Here is a 19,465-nt window from a genome sequence, read left to right as displayed (position 1 = left end):
ACTGCGCATGGTGTGTGTTGTATGCAATCCCGAGGCAATTTCTGTGTACCATCAACTCTTTGAAGGTCCACAGATTGCAGAATGCCTCCAGATGTGCATGGGAAACTACTAAAGGTCTTCCAGGGATCGATCAAAGCGTAGACTGTTTGAGACATTACTCCCATGGAGGAAAGTGCGCACGGTGACTGTTGTATTCAATAACGATGCAATGTCTGTGTTTCATCAACAGTCTGATAGTCCACGGCTTACAGAATGCCTCCAGATGTGCATCGGAAACTACTACTGGTCTTCCAGGGAACGATCAAAGCGTAGACCGTTTGAGACATTACTCCCATGAAGGAAGGTGCGCATGGTGACTGTTGTATTCAATCTCGATGCAATTTCTGTGATTCATCAACAGTCTGATAATCCACAGATTACTGAGTGCCACCAGATGTGCATCGGAAACTACTACTGGTCTTCCAGGGAACGATCAAAGTGTAGACTGTTAGAGACTTTACTACCATGGAGGAAAGTGCGCATGGTGAATGTTGTATTCAATCCCGATGCAATTTCTGTGTTTCATCAACACTCTGATAGTCCACAGATTACAGAATGCCTCCAGATGTGCATAGGAAACTAACACTGGTCTTCCAGGGAACGATCAAAGCGGAGACTGCTTGAGACATTACTAACACGGAGGAAGGTGTGGATGGTGACTGTTGTATTCAATCCCGATGCAATTTCTGTGTTTCATCAACACTTTGAAGGTTGACGGTTTACAGAATGCCTCCAGATGTGCATCGGTAACTACTACTGGTCTTCCAGGGAACGATCTAAGCGTAGACTGTTTGAGACATTACTCCCATGGAGGAAAGTGCGCATGGTGACTGTTGTATTCAATCCTGATGCAATTTCTGTGTTTCATCAACACTCTGATAGTCCACAGATTACAGAATGCATCCAGGTGTGCATCGGAAACCACTACTGGTATTCCAGGGAACGATCAAAGCGTAAAATGTTTGAGACATTACTCCCATGGAGGAAAGTTGCGCATGGTTACTGTTGTATTCAATCCCGATGCAATTTCTGTGTTTCATCAACTGTCTGATAGTCCACAGATTACAGAATGTCTCCAGATGTGCATCGGAAACTACTACTGGACTTCCAGGGAACGATCAAAGCGTAGACTGTTAGAGACATTACTCCCATGGAGGAAGGTGCCCATGGTGACTGTTGTAATCAATCCCGATGCATTTTCTGTGTTTCATCAACACTCTGATAGTCCACAGATTACAGAATGCCTCCAGATATGCATCAGAAACTACCGCTGGTATTCCAGGGAACAATCAAAGTGTAAACTATTTGAGACATTACTCCCATGGAGGAAAGTGTGCATGGTAACTGTTGTATTCAATCCCGATGCAATTTCCGTGTTTCATCAACTCTCTGATACTCCACAGATTACAGAATGCCTATAGATGTGCATCGGAAACTACTACTGGTCTTATAGGGAACGATCAAAGCGTAGACTGTTTGAGACATTACTCCCATGGAGTAAAGTGCGCACGGTGACTGTTGTATTCAACCCCGATGCAATATCTGTGTTTCATCAACAGTCTGAGAGTCCACGAATTACAGAATGCCTCCAGATGTGCATCGGAAGCTACTACTGGACTTCCAGGGAACGATCAAAGCGTTGAATGTTTGAGACATTACTCTTATGGAAGAAGGTGCGCATGGTGACTGTTGTATTCAATCCCGATGCAAGATCTGTGTTTCATCAACACTTTGAAGGTCCACAGATTACAGAATGCCTCCAGATGTGCATCGGAAACTATTACTGGTCTTCCAGGGAACGATCAAAGCGTAGACTTCTTGAGAATTAATAACATGGAGGAAAGTCCGCATGGTGACTGTTGTATTCAATCCCGATGCAATTTCTGTGTATCATCAACACTCAGATACTCCACAGATTACAGAATGCCTCCAGATGTGCATCGGAAACTATCACTGGCCTTCCAGGGAACAATCAAAGCGTAGACTGTTTGAGACATTACTAACATGGAGGAAAGTGGGGATGGTTACTGTTGTTTTCAATCCCGATGCAATTTCTTTGTTTCACCAACACTTTGAAGGTCCACAGATTACAGAATGATTCCAGATGTGCATGGGAAACTACTACTGGTCTTCCAGGGAACAATCAAAGCGTAGACTGTTTGAGACATTGCTCCCATGGAGGGAAGTGCGCATGGTGACTGTTGTATTCAATCCCGATGCAATTTCTGTGTTTCATCAACACTCTGATAGTCGACAGATTACAGAATGAATCCAGATATGCATCAGTAACTACCACTGGTCTTCCAGGGAACGATCAAAGCGTAGACTGTTTGAGACATTACTCCCATGGAGGAAAGTGCGCATGGTGTTAGTTGTATTCAATCCCGAGGCAATTTCTGTGTTTCATCAACACTTAGAAGGACCACAGATTACAGATTGCCTCCAGATGTGCATCGGAAACATCTACTGGTCTTCCAGGGATCGATCAAAGGGTAGACTTTTTGAGAATTACTAACATGGAGGAAAGTGCGCATGGTGTCTGTTGTATTCAATCCCGATGCAGTTTCTGTGTTTCATCAATACTCTGATACTCCACAGATTACAGAATGCCTCCAGATGTGCATCGGTAACTACTACTGGTCTTCCAGGGAACGATCAAATCGTAGACTGTTTGAGACATTACTTCTATGGAGGAAAGTGCGCATGGTGACTGTTGTATTCAATCTCGATACAATTTCTGTGTTTCATCAAGAGTCTGATAGTCCACAGATTACAGAGTGCCAATAGATGTGCATCGGAAACTACTACTGGTCTTCCATGGAACGAACAAAGCGTAGACTGTTAGAGACAATACTCCCATGGAGGAAAGTGCGCATGGTGACTGTTGTATTCAATCCCGATGCAATTTCTCTGTTTCATCAACACTCTGATAGTCCACAGAAGACAGAATGCCTCCAGATGTGCATCGGAAACTAACACTGGTGTTCCAGGAACGATCAAAGCGTAGTCTGTTTGAGCATTGCTTCCATGGAGGAAAATGCACATGGTGACTGTTGTATTCAATCCCGATGCAATTTCTGTGTTTCATCAACACTCTGATAGTCCACAGGTTACAGAATGACTAGAGATGAGCATCGGAAACTACGACTGGTCTTTAAGGGAACGATCAAATCGTAGACTGTTTGAGACATACTCCCATGGAGGAAACTGCGCATGGTGTGTGTTGTATGCAATCCCGAGGCAATTTCTGTGTACCATCAACTCTTTGAAGGTCCACAGATTGCAGAATGCCTCCAGATGTGCATGGGAAACTACTAAAGGTCTTCCAGGGATCGATCAAAGCGTAGACTGTTTGAGACATTACTCCCATGGAGGAAAGTGCGCACGGTGACTGTTGTATTCAATAACGATGCAATGTCTGTGTTTCATCAACAGTCTGATAGTCCACGGCTTACAGAATGCCTCCAGATGTGCATCGGAAACTACTACTGGTCTTCCAGGGAACGATCAAAGCGTAGACCGTTTGAGACATTACTCCCATGAAGGAAGGTGCGCATGGTGACTGTTGTATTCAATCTCGATGCAATTTCTGTGATTCATCAACAGTCTGATAATCCACAGATTACTGAGTGCCACCAGATGTGCATCGGAAACTACTACTGGTCTTCCAGGGAACGATCAAAGCGTAGACTGTTAGAGACATTACTACCATTGAGGAAAGTGCGCATGGTGACTGTTGTTTTCAATCCCGATGCCATTTCTGTGTTTCGTCAACACTCTCATAGTCCATAGATTACAGAATGCCTCCAGATGTCCATCAGAAACTAACACTGGTGTTCCAGGGAATGATCAAAGCGGAGACTCTTTGGGACATTACTAACACGGAGGAAAGTGCGGATGGTGACTGTTGTATTCAATCCCGATGCAATTTCTGTGTTTCATCAACAGTCTGATAGTCCACAGAATAAAGAAAGCCTCCAGATGTTCATCGGAAATTACTACTGGTCTTCCACTGAGCGATCAAAGCGTAGACTGTTTGAGACATTACTCCCATGGAGGAAAGTGGGCATGGTGATGTTGTATTCAATCCCGATGCAATTTCTGTGTTTCATCAACACTCTGATAGTCCTCAGATTACAGAATGAATCCAGATGTGCATCGGTAACTACCACTGGTCATCCAGGGAACGATCAAAGCGTAGACTGTTTGAGACATTACTCGCATGGATTAAAGTGCGCATGGTGTCTGTTGTATTCAATCCCGAGGCAATTTCTGTCTTTCAGCAACACTCTGATACTCCACATACTACAGAATGCCTCCAGATGTGCATCGGAAACTACTGCTGGTCTTCCAGGGAACGATCAAAGCGTAGACTGTTTGACACATTACTACCATGGAGGAAGGTGCGCATGGTGACTGTTGTATTTAATCCCAATGCAATTTCTGTGTTTCATCAACAGTCTGATAGTCCACGGATTACAGAATGCCTCCACATGTGCATCGGAAACTATTATTGGTCTTCCAGGGAACGATCAAAGCGTAGACTGTTAGAGACATTACTCCCATGGAGGAAAGTGCGCATGGTGACTGTTGTATTCAATCAAGATGCATTGTCTGTGTTTCATCAACAGTCTGATAGTCCACAGATTACAGAATACCTCCAGATGTGCATCGGGAACTAACACTGGTCTTCCAGGGAATGATCAAAACGTAGATTGTTTCAGACATTACTAACATGGAGGAAAGTGCGCATGGTGACTGTTGTATTCAATCCCGATGCAATTTCTGTGTTTCATCAACACTTTGATAGTCCACAGATTACAGAATGTCTCCAGATGTGCATCGGAAACTACTACTGGTCTTCCAAGGAACGATCAAAGCGTAGACTGTTTGAGGCATTGCTCCCATGGAGGAAAGTGCACATGGTGACAGTTGTATTCGATCCCGATGCAATTTCTGAGATTCATCAACACTTTGATACTCCACAGATTACAGAATGTCTCCAGATGTGCATTGGAAACTAACACTGGTGTTCCAGGGAACGATCAAAGCGTAGACTGTTTGAGAAATTACTAAAATGGCGCAAAGTGCTGATGGTGACTGTTGTATTCAATCCCGATGCAATTTCTTTGTTTTATCAACACTTTGAAGGTCCACAGATTACAGAATGATTCCAGATGTGCATCGGAAACTACTACTGGTCTTCCAGGGAAGGATCAAAGCGTAGACTGTTTGAGATTTACTCCCATGGAGGAAAGTGCGCATGGTGTCTGTTGTATTCAATCCCGATGCAATTTCTGTGTTTCATCAACACTCTGATACTCCACAGATTACAGAGTGCCTCCAGATGTGCATCGGAAACTACTACTGGACTTCCAGGGAACGATCAAAGCGTTGAATGTTTGAGACATTACTCTTATGGAGGAAAGTGCGCATAGTGACTGTTGTATTCAATCGCGATGCAATTAATGTGTTTCATCAACTCTTTGATACTCTAAAGATTACGGAATGCCTCCAGATGTGCATCGGAAACTATTACTGGTCTCCCAGGGAACGATCACAGCGTAGACTGTTTGAGAATTACTAACATGGAGGAAAGTTCGCATGGTGTCTGTTGTATTCAATCCCGATGCAATTTCTGTGTTTCATCAAAATTCGGATACTCCACATATTACAGAATGCCTCCAGATGTGCATCGCAAACTGCTACTGGTCTTCCAGGGAACGATCAAAGCGTAGACTGTTTGAGACATTACTCCCATGGAGGTAGGTGCGCATGGTGACTGTTGTATTCAATCCCAATGCAATTTCTGTGTTTCATCAACACTCTGATACTCCACAGATTACAGAATGCCTCCTGATGTGCATCGGAAACTACTACTGGTCTTCCAGGGAACGATCAAATCGTAGACTGTTTGAGATATTACTCCCATAGAGGAAAGTGCACATGGTGACTGTTGTATTCAATCCCGATGCAATTTCTGTGTTTCATCAACACTTTGATACTCCACAGATTACAGAATGCCTCCAGATGTGCATCGGAACTACTACTGGTCTTCCAGGGAACTATCAAAGCTTAGACTGTTTGAGACATTACTCCCATGGCAGAAAGTGCGCACGGGGACTGTTGTATTCAATCCCGATGCAATTTCTGTGTTTCATCAACAGTCTGATAGTCCACGAATTACAGAATGCCTCCAGATATGCATCGGAAACTACTACTGGACTTCCAGGGAACGATCAAAGCGTTGAATGTTTGAGACACTACTCTTATGGAGGAAAGTGCGCATGGTGACTGTTGTATTCAATCCCTATGCAATTTCTGTGTTTCATTAACACTTTGAAGGTCCACAGATTACAGAATGCCTCCAGATGTGCATCGGAAACTATTACTGGTCTTCCGGGGAACGATCAAAGCGTAGACTTTTTGAGAATTACTAACATGGAGGAAAGTGCACATGGTGACTGCTGTATTCAATCACGATGCAATTTCTGTGTTGCATCAACACTCAGATACTCCACAGATTACAGTATGCCTCCAGATGTGCATCGCAAACTACTACTGGTCTTCCAGTGAACGATCAAAACGTATACTGTTTCAGAATTACTCCCATGGGGGAAAGTGTGCATGGTGTCTGTTGTATTCAATCCCGATGCAATTTCTGTGTTTCATCAACACTCTGATACTCCACAGATTACAGAATGCCTCCAGATGTGCATCGGAAACTAACACTGGTCTTCCAGGGAACGATCAAAGCGTAGACCGTTTGAGACATTACTCCCATGAAGGAAGGTGCGCATGGTGACTGTTGTATTCAATCCCGATGCAATTTCTGTGTTTCATCAACAGTCTGATAGTCCCCTGATTACAGAATGACTTCAGATGTGCTTCGGAAACTAACACTGGTCTTCCAGGGAACGATCAAAGCGTAGACTGTTTGAGACATTACTCCCATGGAGGAAAGTGCGCATGGTGACCGTTGTATTCAATCCGAATGCAATTTGTGTGTTTCATGAACACTCAGATATTCCACAGATTACAGAATGCCTCCAGATGTGCATCGGAAACTACTACTGGTCTTACAGGGAACGATCAAAGCGTAGACTGTTTCAGACATTACTCCCATGGAGGAAAGTGCGCATGGTGTATGTTGTATTCAATCCCGAGGCAATTTCTGTGTTTCATCAACACTTTGAAGGTCCACAGATTACAGAATGCCTCCAGATTTGCATCGGAAACTACTACTGGCCTTCCAGGTAACGATCAAAGCGTAGACTGTTTGAGAATTACTAACATGGAGGAAAGTGCGCATGGTGACTTTTGTATTCAATCCCGATGCAATTTCTGTGTTTCATCAACACTCTGATACTCCACAGATTCCAGAATGCCTCCAGATGTTAATTGGAAACTACTACTGGTCTTCCATTGAACGTTCAAAGCGGTGACTGTTTGAGACATTACTAACATGGAGGAAGGTGCCCATGGTGACTGATGTATTCAATCAACATGCAATTTCTGTGTTTTATCGACAGTCTGATAGTCCACGGATTACAGAATGACTCCAGATGTGCATCGGAAACTTCTACTGGTCGTCCAGGGAACGATCAAAGCGTAGACTGTTTGAGTCATTACTCCCATGGCAGAAAGTGCGCATGGTGACTGTTGTATTCAATCCCGATGCAATTTTTGTGTGTCATCAACAGTCTGATAGTCCACGAGTTACAGAATGCCTCCAGATGTGCATCGGAAACTACTACTGGACTACCAGGGAACGATCAAATCGTTGAATGTTTGAGACACTACTCTTTTGGAGGAAAGTGCGCATGGTGACTGTTGTATTCAATCCCGATGCAATATCTGTGTTTCATCAAAACTTTGAAGCCCACAGATTACAGAATGCCTCCAGATGTGCATCGGAAACTATTACTGGTCTTCCAGGGAACGATCAAAGCGTAGACTTTTTGAGAATTACTAACATGGAGGAAAGTGCGCATGGTGACTGCTGTATTCAATCCCGATGCAATTTCTGTGTTTCATCAACACTCAGATACTCCACAGATTACAAAATGTCTTCAGATGTGCATCGGAAACTAACACTGGTCTTCCAGGGAACGATCAAATCGTAGACTTTTTGAGAATTACTAACATGGAGGAAAGTGCACATGGTGTCTGTTGTATTCAATCCCGATGCAATTTCTGTGTTTCATCAACACTCTGACACTCCACAGATTACAGAATGCCTCCAGATGTGCATCGGAAACTACTACTGGTCTTCCAGGGAACGATCATGTCGTAGACTTTTAGAGACATTACTTCCATGGAGGAAAGTGCGCATGGTGACTGTTGTATTCAATCCCGAGGCAATTTCTGTGTTTCATTAACACTTTGAAGGTCCACAGATTACAGAACGCCTCCAGATGTGCATCGGAAACTACTACTGGTCTTCCAGGGAACGATCAAAACGTAGACTGTTTGAGAATTACTCCCATGGGGGAAAGTGCGCATGATGTCTGTTGTATTCAATCCCGATGCAATTTCTGTGTTTCATCAACTCTTTGATCTTCCACAGATTACAGAATGCCTCCAGATGTGCATCGGAAACTAACACTGGTCTTCCAGGGAACGATCAAAGCGTAGACTGTTTGAGGCATTACTCCCATGGAGGGAAGTGAGCATGGTGACTGTTGTATTCAATCCCGATGCAATTTCTGTGTTTCATCAACAGTCTCATAGCAAACAGATTACAGAATGCCTCCAGATGTGCATCGGAAACTGACACTGGTGTTCCAGGGAACGATCAAAGCGGAGAATGTTTGAGACATTACTGACACGGAGGAAAGTGCGGATGGTGACTGTTGTATTCAATCCCGATGCAATTTCTGTGTTTCATCAACAGTCTGATAGTCCACAGAATACAGAAAGCCTCCAGATGTGCATCGGAAATTACTACTGGTCTTCCAGGGAACGATCAAAGTGTCGACTGTTTGAGACATTACTCCCATGGAGGGAAGTGCGCATGGTGACTGTTGTATTCAATCCCGAGGCAATTTCTGTGTTTCATTAACACTTTGAAGGTCCACAGATTACAGAACGCCTCCAGATGTGCATCGGTAACTACCACTGGTCTTCCAGGGAACGATCAAAGCGTAGACTGTTTGAGACTTTACTTCCTTGGAGGAAAGTGCGCATGGTGTCTGTTGTATTCAATCCCGAGGCAATTTCTTTGTTTCATCAACACTTTGAAGGTCCACAGATAACAGAATGCCTCCAAATTTGCATCGGAAACTACTACTGGTCTTCCAGGCATCGATCAAAGCGTAGACTGTTTGAGACATTACTCCCATGGGAGAAAGTGCGCACGGGGACTGTTGTATTCAATCCCGATGCAATTTCTGTGTTTCATCAACAGTCTGATAGTCCACGAATTACAGAATGCCTCCAGATATGCATCGGAAACTACTACTGGACTTCCAGGGAACGATCAAAGCGTTGAATGTTTGAGACACTACTCTTATGGAGGAAAGTGCGCATGGTGACTGTTGTATTCAATCCCGATGCAATTTCTGTGTTTCATTAACACTTTGAAGGTCCACAGATTACAGAATGCCTCCAGATGTGCATCGGAAACTATTACTGGTCTTCCGGGGAACAATCAAAGCGTAGACTTTTTGAGAATTACTAACATGGAGGAAAGTGCTCATGGTGACTGCTGTATTCAATCACGATGCAATTTCTGTGTTGCATCAATACTCAGATACTCCACAGATTACAGAATGTCTCCAGATGTGCATCGGAAACTAACACTGGTCTTCCAGGGAACGATCAAAGCGTAGACTGTTTGAGACATTTCTAACATGGAGCAAAGTGGGGATGGTGACTGTTGTATTCAATCCCGATGCAAGTTCTTTGTTTCATCAACACTATGAAGGTAAACAGATTACAGAATGATTCCAGATGTGCATCGGAAGCTACTAAATGGTCTTCCAGGGAAGGATCAAAGCGTAGACTGTTTGAGAATTACTCCCATGGAGGAAAGTGCGCATGGTGTCTGTTGTATTCAATCCCGATGCAATTTCTGTGTTTCATCAACACTGTGATACTCCACAGATTACCGAGTGCCTCCAGATGTGCATCGGAAAGTACTACTGGACTTCCAGGGAACGATCAAAGCGTTGAATGTTTGAGACATTACTCTTGTGGAGGAAAGTGCGCATGGTGACTGTTGTATTCAATCCCGATGTAATTTCTGTGTTTCATCAACACTTTGAAGGTCCACAGATTACAGAATGCCTCCAGATGTGCATCGGAAACTTTTACTGGTCTTCCAGGGATCGATCAAAGCGTAGACATTTTGAGAATTACTAACATGGAGGAAAGTGCGCATGGTGTCTATTGTATTTAATCCCGATGCAATCTCTGTGTTTCATCAACACTCTGATACTCCACAGATTACAGAATGCCTCCAGATGTGCATCGGAAACTACAACTGGTCTTCCAGGGAACGATCAAAGCGTAGACTGTTTGAGTCATTACCCCCATGGAGGAAGGTGCGCATGGTGACTGTTGTATTCAATCCCAATGCAATTTCTGTGTTTCATCAACAGTCTGATAGTCCACGAATTACAGAATTCCTCCAGATGTGCATCGGAAACTACTACTGGACTTCCAGGGAACGATCAAAGCGTTGAATGCTTGAGACACTACTCTTATGGAGGAAAGTGCGCATGGTGACTGTTGTATTCAATCCCGATGTAATTTCTGTGTTTCATCAACACTTTGAAGGTCCACAGATTACAGAATGCCTCCAGATGTGCATCGGAAACTATTACTGGTCTTCCGGGGAACCATCAAAGCGTAGACTTTTTGAGAATTACTAACATGAGGGAAGTGCGCATGGTGACCGCTGTATTCAATCCCGATGCAATTTCTGTGTTTCATCAACACTCAGATACTCCACAGATTACAGAATGTCTCCAGATGTGCATCGGAAACTAACACTGGTCTTCCAGGGAACGATCAAAGCGTAGAGTGTTTGAGACATTTCTAACATGGAGCAAAGTGGGGATGGTGACTGTAGTATTCAATCCCGATGCAATTTCTTTGTTCCATCAACACTTTGAAGGTCCACAGATTACAGAATGATTCCAGATGTGCATCGGAAGCTACTACATGGTCTTCCAGGGAAGGATCAAAGCGTAGACTGTTTGAGAATGACTCCCATGGAGGAAAGTGCGCATGGTGTCTGTTGTATTCAATCCCGATGCAATATATGTGTTTCATCAACACTCTGATACTCCACAGATTACAGAGTGCCTCCAGATGTGAATCGGAAACTACTACTGGACTTCCAGGGAACGATCAAAGCGTTGAATGTGTGAGACATTACTTTTGTGGAGGAAAGTGCGCATGGTGACTGTTGTATTCAATCCCGATGCAATTTCTGTGTTTCATCAACACTTTGAAGGTCCACAGATTACAGAATGCCTCCAGATGTGCATCGGAAACTTTTACTGGTCTTCCAGGGAACGATCAAAGCGTAGACTTTTTGAGAATTACTAACATGGAGAAAAGTGCGCATGGTGTCTGTTGTATTCAATCCCGATGCAATTTCTGTGTTTCATCAACACTCTGATACTCCACAGATTACAGAATGCCTCCAGATGTGCATCGGAAACTACTACTGGTCATCCAGGGAACGATCAAAAGTGTAAACTGTTTGAGACATTACTCCCCTGGAGGAAGGTGCGCATGGTGACTGTTGTATTCAATCCCAATGCAATTTCTGTGTTTCATCAACACTCTGATAGTCCACAGATTACAGAGTGCCACCAGATGTGCATCGGAAACTACTACTGGTCTTCCATGGAACGACCAAAGCGTAGAATGTTAGAGACTTTACTCCCATGGAGGAAAGTGCGCATGGTGACTGTTGTATTCAATCTCGATGCAATTACTGTGTTTCACTAACACTCTGATAGTCCACAGATTACAGAATGCCTCCAGATGTGCATCGGAAACTACTACTGGTCTTCCAGGTAAGGATCAAAGCGTAGACTGTTTGAGAATTACTAACATGGAGGAAAGTGCGCATGGTGACTGTTGTATTCAATCAAGATGCAAATTCTGTGTTTTATCAACAGTCTGATAGTCCACGGTTTACAGAATGACTCCAGATGTGCATCGGAAACTTCTACTGGTCATCCAGGGAACGATCAAAAGTGTAAACTGTTTGAGACATTACTCCCCTGGAGGAAGGTGCACATGGTGACTGTTGTATTCAATCCCAATGCAATTTCTGTGTTTCATCAACACTCTGATAGTCCACAGATTACAGAGTGCCACCAGATGTGCATCGGAAACTACTACTGGTCTTCCATGGAACGACCAAAGCGTAGAATGTTAGAGACTTTACTCCCATGGAGGAAAGTGCGCATGGTGACTGTTGTATTCAATCTCGATGCAATTACTGTGTTTCACCAACACTCTGATAGTCCACAGATTACAGAATGCCTCCAGATGTGCATCGGAAACTACTACTGGTCTTCCAGGGAACGATCAAAGCGTAGACTTTTTGAGAATTACTAACATGGAGAAAAGTGCGCATGGTGTCTGTTGTATTCAATCCCGATGCAATTTCTGTGTTTCATCAACACTCAGATAGTCCACAGACTACAGAATGCCTCCAGATGTGCATCGGAAACTACTACTGGTCTTACAGGGAACGATCAAAGCGTAGACTGTTTAAGACATTACTCCCATGGAGGAAAGTGCTCATGGTGACTGTTGTATTCAATCTCGATGCAATTTCTGTGTTTCATCAAGAGTCTGATAGTCCACAGATTACAGAATGGCTCCAGATGTGCATCGGAAGCTACTACTGGTCCTTTTGGGAACGATCAAAGCGTAGACTGTTTGAGACATTACTCCCATGGAGGAAAGTGCGCATGGTGACCGTTGTATTCAATCCCGATGCAATGTCTGTGTTTCATCAACACTCAGATAGTCCACAGACTACAGAATGCCTCCAGATGTGCATCGGAAACTACTATTGGTCTTCCAGGGAAATATCAAAGCATAGACTGTTAGAGACATTACTCCCATGGAGGAAAGTGCGCATGGTGTATGTTGTATTCAATCCCGAGGCAATTACTGTGTTTCATCAACACTCTGATAGTCCACAGATTACAGAATGCCTCCAGATGTGCATCGGAAACTACTACTGGTCTACCAGGTAAGGATCAAAGCGTAGACTGTTTGAGAATTACTAACATGGAGGAAAGTGCGCATGGTGACTGTTGTATTCAATCAAGATGCAAATTCTGTGTTTTATCAACAGTCTGATAGTCCACGGTTTACAGAATGACTCCAGATGTGCATCGGAAACTTCTACTAGTCTTCCAGGGAACGATCAAAACGTAGACTGTTAGAGACATTACTCCCATGGAGGAAAGTGCGCATGGTGGCTGTTGTATTCAATCCCGAGGCTATTTCTGTGTTTCATTAACACTTTGAAGGTCCACAGATTACAGAATGCCTTCAGATGTGCATCGCAAACTACTACTGGTCTTCCAGGTAACGATCAAAACGTAGACTGTTTGAGAATTACTCACATGGGGGAATGTGCGCATGGTGTCTGTTGTATTCAATCCCGATTCAATTTCTGTGTTTCATCAACACTCTGATCTTCCACAGATTACAGAATGCCTCCAGATGTGCATCGGAAACTAACACTGGTCTTCCAGGGAACGATCAGAGCGTAGACTGTTTGAGACATTACTCCTATGAAGGAAGGTGCGCATGGTGAATGTTGTATTCAATCCCGATGCAATTTCTGTGTTTCATCAACACTCTGATACTCCACAGATTACAGAATGCCTCCAGATGTGCATCGGAAACTACTACTGGTCTTCCAGGGAACGATCAAAGCGTAGACTATTTGAGACATTACTCCAATGGAGGAAAGTGCGCATGGAGACTGTTGTATTCAATCTCGATGCAATTTCTGTGTTTCATCAACAGTCTGATAGTCCACTGATTACTGAGTGCCACCAGATGTGCATCGGAAACTACTACTGGTCTACCAGGGAACGATCAAAGCGTAGACTGTTAGAGACATTACTAACATTGAGGAAAGTGCGCATGGTGACTGCTGTATTCAATCACGATGCAATTTCTGTGTTGCATCAACACTCAGATACTCCACAGATTACAGAATGTCTCCAGATGTGCATCGGAAACTAACACTGGTCTTCCAGGAAACGATCAAAGCGTAGACTGTTTGAGACATTTCTAACATGGAGCAGAGTGGGGATGGTGACTGTTGTATTCAATCCCGATGCAAATTCTTTCTTTCATCAACACTATGAAGGTAAACAGATTACAGAATGATTCCAGATGTGCATCGGAAGCTACTAAATGGTCTTCCAGGGAAGGATCAAAGCGTAGACTGTTTGAGAATTACTCCCATGGAGGAAAGTGCGCATGGTGTCTGTTGTATTCAATCCCGATGCAATTTCTGTGTTTCATCAACACTCTGATACTCCACAGATTACAGAGTGCCTCCAGATGTGCATCGGAAACTACTACTGGACTTCCAGGGAACGATCAAAGCGTTGAATGTTTGAGACATTACTCTTATGGAGGAAAGTGCGCATAGTGACTGTTGTATTCAATCCCGATGCAATTTCTGTGTTTCATCAACTCTTTGATACTCCAAAGATTACGGAATGCCTTCAGATGTGCATCGGAAACTATAACTGGTCTCCGAGGGAACGATCACAGCGTAGACTGTTTGAGAATTACTAACATGGAGGAAAGTGCGCATGGTGTCTGTTGTATTCAATCCCGATGCAATTTCTGTGTTTCATATAAATTCTGATACTCCACAGATTACAGAATGCCTCCAGATGTGCATCGGAAACTGCTACTGGTCTTCCAGGGAACGATCAAAGCGTAGACTCTTTGAGACATTACTCCCATGGAGGTAGGTGCGCATGGTGACTGTTGTATTCAATCCCAATGCAATTTCTGTGTTTCATCAACACTCCGATACTCCACAGATTACAGAATGCCTCCTGATGTGCATCGGAAACTACTACTGGTCTTCCAGAGAACAATCAAATCGTAGACTGTTTGAGATATTACTTCCATAGAGGAAAGTGCACATGGTGACTGTTGTATAAAAATCCCGATGCAATTTCTGTGTTTCATCAACACTCTGATAGTTCACGGATTACAGAATGACTCCAGATGTGCATCGGAAACTACTACTGGTCTTTAAGGGAACGATCAAAGCGTAGCCTGTTTGAGACATTACTCCCATGGAGGAAAGTGCGCATGGTGACCGTTGTATTCAATCCCGATGCAATTTCTGTGTTTCATCAACACTCAGATAGTCCACAGACTACAGAATATCTCCAGATGTGCATCGAAACTACTACTAGTCTTCCAGGGAACGATCAAAGCGTTGACTGTTTGAGACATTACTAACATGGAGGAAGGTGCCAATGGCGACTGTTGTATTCAATCAAAATGCAATTTCTGTGTTTTATCAACAGTATGATAGTCCACGGATTACAGAATTACTCCCGATGTGCATCGGAAACTTCTACAGGTCTTCCAGGGAACGATCAAAACGTAGACTGTTAGAGACATTACTCCCATGGAGGAAAGTGCGCATGGTGACTGTTGTATTCAATCACGAGGCAATTCCTGTGTTTCATTAACACTTTGAAGGGCCACAGATTACAGTATGCCTCCACATGTGCATCGCAAACTACTACTGGTCTTCCAGGGAACGATCAAAACGTATACTGTTTCAGAATTACTCCCATGGGGGAAAGTGTGCATGGTGTCTGTTGTATTCAATCCCGATGCAAATTCTGTGTTTCATCAACACTCTGATACTCCACAGATTACAGAATGCCTCCAGATGTGCATCGGAAACTAACACTGGTCTTCCAGGGAACGATCAAAGCGTAGACTGTTTGAGACATTACTCCCATGAAGGAAGGTGCGCATGGTGACTGTTGTATTCAATCCCGATGCAATTTCTGTGTTTCATCAACAGTCTGATAGTCCACTGATTACAGAATGACTTCAGATGTGCATCGGAAACTAACACTGGTCTTCCAGGGAACGATCAAAGCGTAGACTGTTTGAGACATTACTCCCATGGAGGAAAGTGCGCATGGTGACCGTTGTATTCAATCCGAATGCAATTTGTGTGTTTCATGAACACTCAGATTGTCCACAGACTACAGAATGCCTCCAGATGTGCATCGGAAACTACTACTGGTCTTACAGGGAACGATCAAAGCGTAGACTGTTTCTGACATTACTCCCATGGAGGAAAGTGCGCATGGTGTATGTTGTATTCAATCCCGAGGCAATTTCTGTGTTTCATCAACACTCTGATACTCCACAGATTCCAGAATGCCTCCAGATGTTAATTGGAAACTACTACTGGTCTTCCAGGGAACGTTCAAAGCGTTGACTGTTTGTGACATTACTAACATGGAGGAAGGTGCCCATGGTGACTGTTGTATTCAATCAAGATGCAATTTCTGTGTTTTATCGACAGTCTGATAGTCCACGGATTACAGAATGACTCCAGATGTGCATCGGAAACTACAACTGGTCTTCCAGGGAACGATCAAAGCGTAGACTGTTTGAGTCATTACCCCCATGGAGGAAGGTGCGCATGGTGACTGTTGTATTCAATCCCGATGCAATTTCTGTGTTTCATCAACAGTCTGATAGTCCACGAATTACAGAATGCCTCCAGATGTGCATCGGAAACTACTACTGGACTTCCAGGGAACGATCAAAGCGTTGAATGTTTGAGACACTACTCTTATGGTGGAAAGTGCGCATGGTGACTGTTGTATTCAATCCCGATGTAATTTCTGTGTTTCATCAACACTTTGAAGGTCCACAGATTACAGAATGCCTCCAGATGTGCATCGGAAACTATTACTGGTCTTCCGGGGAACCATCAAAGCGTAGACTTTTTGAGAATTACTAACATGAGGGAAGTGCGCATGGTGACCGCTGTATTCAATCCCGATGCAATTTCTGTGTTTCATCAACACTCAGATACTCCACAGATTACAGAATGTCTCCAGATGTGCATCGGAAACTAACACTGGTCTTCCAGGGAACGATCAAAGCGTAGAGTGTTTGAGACATTTCTAACATGGAGCAAAGTGGGGATGGTGACTGTAGTACTCAATCCCGATGCAATTTCTTTGTTTCATCAACACTTTGAAGGTCCACAGATTACAGAATGATTCCAGATGTGCATCGGAAGCTACTACATGGTCTTCCAGGGAAGGATCAAAGCGTAGACTGTTTGAGAATGACTCCCATGGAGGAAAGTGCGCATGGTGTCTGTTGTATTCAATCCCGATGCAATATATGTGTTTCATCAACACTCTGATACTCCACAGATTACAGAGTGCCTCCAGATGTGCATCGGAAACTACTACTGGACTTCCAGGGAACGATCAAAGCGTTGAATGTGTGAGACATTACTTTTGTGGAGGAAAATGCGCATGGTGACTGTTGTATTCAATCCCGATGCAATTTCTGTGTTTCACCAACACTCTGATAGTCCACAGATTACAGAGTGCCACCAGATGTGCATCGGAAACTACTACTGGTCTTCCATGGAACGACCAAAGCGTAGAATGTTAGAGACTTTACTCCCATGGAGGAAAGTGCGCATGGTGTCTGTTGTATTCAATCCCGATGCAATTTCTGTGTTTCATCAACACTCAGATAGTCCACAGACTACAGAATGCCTCCAGATGTGCATCGGAAACTACTACTGGTCTTACAGGGAACGATCAAAGCGTAGACTGTTTAAGACATTACTCCCATGGAGGAAAGTGCGCATGGTGACCGTTGTATTCAATCCCGATGCAATTTCTGTGTTTCATCAACACTCAGATAGTCCACAGACTACAGAATGCCTCCAGATGTGCATCGGAAACTACTATTGGTCTTCCAGGGAAATATCAAAGCATAGGCTGTTAGAGACATTACTCCCATGGAGGAAAGTGCGCATGGTGTATGTTGTATTCAATCCCGAGGCAATTACTGTGTTTCACCAACACTCTGATAGTCCACAGATTACAGAATGCCTCCAGATGTGCATCGGAAACTACTACTGGTCTTCCAGGTAAGGATCAAAGCGTAGACTGTTTGAGAATTACTAACATGGAGGAAAGTGCGCATGGTGACTGTTGTATTCAATCAAGATGCAATTTCTGTGTTTTATCAACAGTCTGATAGTCCACGGTTTACAGAATGACTCCAGATGTGCAACGGAAACTTCTACTAGTCTTCCAGGGAACGATCAAAACGTAGACTGTTAGAGACATTACTCCCATGGAGGAAAGTGCGCATGGTGGCTGTTGTATTCAATCCCGAGGCTATTTCTGTGTTTCATTAACACTTTGAAGGTCCACAGATTACAGAATGCCTTCAGATGTGCATCGCAAACTACTACTGGTCTTCCAGGTAACGATCAAAACGTAGACTGTTTGAGAATTACTCACATGGGGGAAAGTGCGCATGGTGTCTGTTGTATTCAATCCCGATTCAATTTCTGTGTTTCATCAACACTCTGATCTTCCACAGATTACAGAATGCCTCCAGATGTGCATCGGAAACTAACACTGGTCTTCCAGGGAACGATCAGAGCGTAGACTGTTTGAGACATTACTCCTATGAAGGAAGGTGCGCATGGTGAATGTTGTATTCAATCCCGATGCAATTTCTGTGTTTCATCAACACTCCGATACTCCACAGATTACAGAATGCCTCCAGATGTGCATCGGAAACTACTACTCGTCTTCCAGGGAACGATCAAAGCGTAGACTATTTGAGACATTACTCCAATGGAGGAAAGTGCGCATGGAGACTGTTGTATTCAATCTCGATGCAATTTCTGTGTTTCATCAACAGTCTGATAGTCCACTGATTACGGAATGCCTCCAGATGTGCATCAGAAACTATTACTGGTCTCCCAGGGAACGATCACAGCGTAGACTGTTTGAGAATTACTAACATGGAGGAAAGTGCGCATGGTGTCTGTTGTATTCAATCCCGATGCAATTTCTGTGTTTCATATAAATTCTGATACTCCACAGATTACAGAATGCCTCCAGATGTGCATCGGAAACTGATACTGGTCTTCCAGGGAACGATCAAAGCGTAGACTCTTTGAGACATTACTCCCATGGAGGTAGGTGCGCATGGTGACTGTTGTATTCAATCAGAATGCAATTTCTGTGTTTCATCAACACTCTGATACTCCACAGATTACAGAATGCCTCCTGATGTGCATCGGAAACTACTACTGGTCTTCCAGGGAACGATCAAATCGTAGACTGTTTGAGATATTACTCCCATAGAGGAA

Source organism: Schistocerca gregaria, unplaced genomic scaffold (assembly GCF_023897955.1).
Source record: "Schistocerca gregaria isolate iqSchGreg1 unplaced genomic scaffold, iqSchGreg1.2 ptg000169l, whole genome shotgun sequence".
NCBI lineage: Eukaryota > Metazoa > Arthropoda > Insecta > Orthoptera > Acrididae > Schistocerca > Schistocerca gregaria.
This window is presented reverse-complemented; position numbering follows the sequence as displayed.